Source organism: Rattus norvegicus, chromosome 5, assembly GCF_036323735.1.
Source record: "Rattus norvegicus strain BN/NHsdMcwi chromosome 5, GRCr8, whole genome shotgun sequence".
NCBI lineage: Eukaryota > Metazoa > Chordata > Mammalia > Rodentia > Muridae > Rattus > Rattus norvegicus.
Window position 1 is genome coordinate 43823177 of NC_086023.1, and position 3848 is coordinate 43827024.

General features: G+C 38.6%; 1 non-coding gene across 1 annotated transcript; it reads left to right on the forward strand.

The window, feature by feature from the left end:
* Positions 1-3493: 3493 nt before the first annotated feature.
* Positions 3494-3597, forward strand: LOC120103222 (U6 spliceosomal RNA). The gene has a single exon (XR_005505312.1). It is a non-coding gene; the product is annotated as a U6 spliceosomal RNA (small nuclear RNA).
* The last annotated feature ends 251 nt before the right edge of the window (positions 3598-3848 follow it).

Genomic DNA, 3848 nt, shown 5'->3' on the forward strand with positions numbered 1-3848 from the left:
GTATGGTAAAGCTCAAATGGGTTAATATGAAGTTCATAGAGAGTGATTAGAAGATAGTAATTGCTAGATGTGTGGTTTGTCTCCCATCATTTCACAAAATTGTAAACAAAGCTCTACTGATTTTTTTGTGAGGAGAAAGAAGAGCAAGCAATCATATCAACATTATTTCTATCAGTACCTTTCTTATATTCTCTCTACACTACTAATCTTTTTATGATTGTCCTGTTGCAAGGTCACTGCCATTCGGGCCCCTTGGATATTGGTTTATGCTGATAGTTCTCTATTCATGAGCAGTTTAGTGAGTTTGTTAGAAACTGATATATCTTTGAGATTCAGATTGAGGCACTGTATCGAGTTTTCACCTTGTGTTCTGGGAGACCACTGTATTTCTCATCCTTGTCATAGTGAGAGAAGTCTGCCATCTTGCTCTTGCTACACAGAGATCCTGGACTAGAGTCAGGCCTCTCAAATCCTCCCACTTACTCTTCAGGACACTTCAGTATCTCTACTGAAGACCTCCTTTGCTCTTTTGCTCACAGAGCCCTATAAACTCTCACATACGAAATTCTCCCAAACCCTGTCTCTAAATGCACCACTGACCTGATATATTTTGAGTAGTCATCCAACTCCTTTTCAACCATATCAGTTTGAAAGCATGTAAGTTCTTCATACTCTTAGCTCTTAATTTAGTTCCTGGTGTTTTAATCATATGACAATGTCTTAGTTGAAGTTTTTTGTTGTGTATTTTATAGAAACAAAACCTTAGACGTATGAAGATATCAGCGAGTGATTTGTGCATATATCGTGTGAATACTTGTGTGTGTGATTGTGTATGTGTAATTAATGTTGACAGGGGTGTGCATGTACACACATGCCTATGAATTTGGAGACAAATGTTTTCTTCAGTTTCTCTCTAGCTTTTGAGGCATGTCCTAGGACTGAATGTGAAACCCATCCATTGAACATTTAGACTGGCTAGCTGGTGAACTCCAAGAACCCACCTATTTTCTCTCAGCTGTGGGGTCAAAAGTATATACTACCACACCAGATTTTAGGATAGTTCTGAGCATCTGAACTCAAATTCCCATGCTTTTAAAGTAAGTGCCTTAATTATTGATCTATCTCTCCAAGTCCTCAGTAATTTATTGTTAAAACATTTTTAAATTAAATTTTTATTTTTTTCTTTGACAATTTCATACATATTATTTACATGATGTTCACCCCTCTCTCCTTGTTTTTATATCTTTTGTATATTTACAATTCACTCTCAAATTAGTGACCTCTTCTTTAATTATTATTGTTGTAATACTTAGATATGAACATATAACTTACTGAGCACATTTAGTGTTGTTATTCGCACATATGTTTAGAGCTGTTCACTTGAGATTGAAACACTTACAGTGGGCTCACCACTGGAGAAAACTGATTTTCCCTCTTCCAGCAGCCATTGATGGCTAGTTGGGTAGCTCTTAAATCCACATTTAAAGTCTCACCCTTAACCATAGAAGCTTTTTTTCCCCTGCAGCAAGTGTAGGCTACTGTAGCGACCCACAACTGGTCAAAATGAAAAGAATAAATGACAATGAGGATTCTATCCATAACACAGGCCCTACAGCTAATGCTCAGGGGGCACTGGGGAAGAAGAGGCAGAAAGACCATAAAAACCAGAGGATCAATATGCCTACACCGTGGTGGTGAGCTTTAGGCATGGTAGGGATGCTACAGCTATGGAATCTTAACATTGTGGTTGTACTACAAGGCCTGAATAACATTTATATGGGTTGACATGTTAAAGTGAATGGGAGAAATTTTACAAGGCCTTGCCTTTGCCATCAGGACTAGCTGGTATATCAGAAGGTACTGTGCAAACTTTTAAGGGAAAAATCATCCAATCCTATTTAGTTGTAAAGACTTTAGTCTTAGGGTTACTATTGTGATGGAACACCATGGCCAAAGCAATTTGGGGAGAAAAGTTTATTTTCCTCACTCTTCCACATCATGGTTCATCACCAAAGAAGTGAGGACAGGAACTCAAGGAGACCTGGAACCTGGAAGCAGATGGAGGAGTGCTACTTACTGGCTTGCTCACATGCTTTCTTATAGAACCAAGAACCACCAGTCCAGGGATGGCACCATACCTAATGGGTTGGGTCCTCCTCCATCAATCACTAATTAAGAAAATGTCCTAAAGGCTGATCTACAGCTGGATCTTGTAGAGACATTTTCTCAATTGAGGCTGCCTCCTCTCTGATAACTCTAGCTTGTGTCAAGTTGACATAAAAATAGCCAGTATATCCATGAACGATGAAATGACTTGCCTGGCAAGGTATTACTAATGATGTAGTAGTCACATTTATATGAGGGCAATAACCAACACCTGTCTAATTGGACCAAAGCCAACTCAATAGGTAGGAATTCATGCCTAGGACTGTAAACCTAGCCATTTACCTATGGCTAGATGTCATAGACCTTGAGGAGAACTTAATTTCTGTTTTCCTAAATTAATATTGTTTCTAACTGAACAATTAAAAATATCTACAATGTTTGTTTCTGGCAAACTCATTTCAGCCACGTGTGATGTCCTTTACCCTTCATTCTTCACATGATATCCTTTCCACAATCTAATGGTCTCTGTCTATCTGCTCATATTTTAGATCCTGGTAGTAAAACTTGACAGGAAGTTGTCTTTGAATGGCGGCTGGGCTGTCATTTCACAACTTTGCGATAGTATGACCAGCTGGGAAGTTTCACTGTGAAACTAGTGAAAAGGGACTCATTAGGTTCTTCCTTTCATTGATGAAAACAATGCTCAGGTTTCCCGGTTATGTCTGTCTGTCTGTCTGTCTGTCTGTCTGTCTATCTATCTATCTATCTATCTATCTAATTTTTATTTTTCCATTTTCCTTAATTTTATAAATTTTGTTTTGTGATCTCTCTCTCTCCCTCTCTCTCTCTCTCTCTACATATATATATGTATATATATATATGTTGTGTGTGTGTGTGTGTGTATAAACACAATGCATTCTGATTCCTCTCTCCTACATACTTTCTCTTTTCTCCCCCATCCCTTGCATGTTTCCCACACATCTCTACTAGTCTCCTTCCAAGGTTCATGACTTTTGGATTGATTTTTGTGACCCAGTTTAACCAGGGCCGTCTTTGTGACCCTTGGATTGGAACTATTCAGTGGAGCCTGATGGGGTCATCAGAGGATATACAACTGAAGGTGACGACTTCTCCTTCCTTGAATCTTATCGCTAGCAAATTGTTCAGCAGTGAGAGTTAGGGACTGGAGCTACTATTTCACCTTGACTGTTAGTGTGCTTATTAGTGTGCACACCCAGTGAACACATCTTTAGCTACTGTGAGACTGTGAGCTTGTGATTGTATCATGCTCAGGAATGACACTTTAAGTGCTTCTTAGTTTTGGGCCCTTATAGTTTTTGTAAACCCTCTTCTGCAATGCAATATTTTTTGAGCCTAAAAGACAATGGTATCATGCTTGTTTCAGCAGCACATAACGGAACTATACAGAGAAGATTATCATGGCCTCTGCACAAGGATGACACACAAATTCATTCAGCCTGGAATTGATTGGCAGGGGGGAAATTTTTTAAACAGAACTCCAATGGAAGATCAAGAATTGATAAATGAGATCTCATAAAACTGGAAAGCTTCTGAAAGGCAAAGGACAAATAGGCAACCTACAGATAGGGAAAAATATCTTAACTAACCTCACATCTGATAGAGGGCTAGTATCAAAACTATATATAAAAAACTCAAAGCTAGCCACCGAGAAAACAAATGACCCTATCAAAAAATGAAGTATAGAACTAAATGGAGAATCT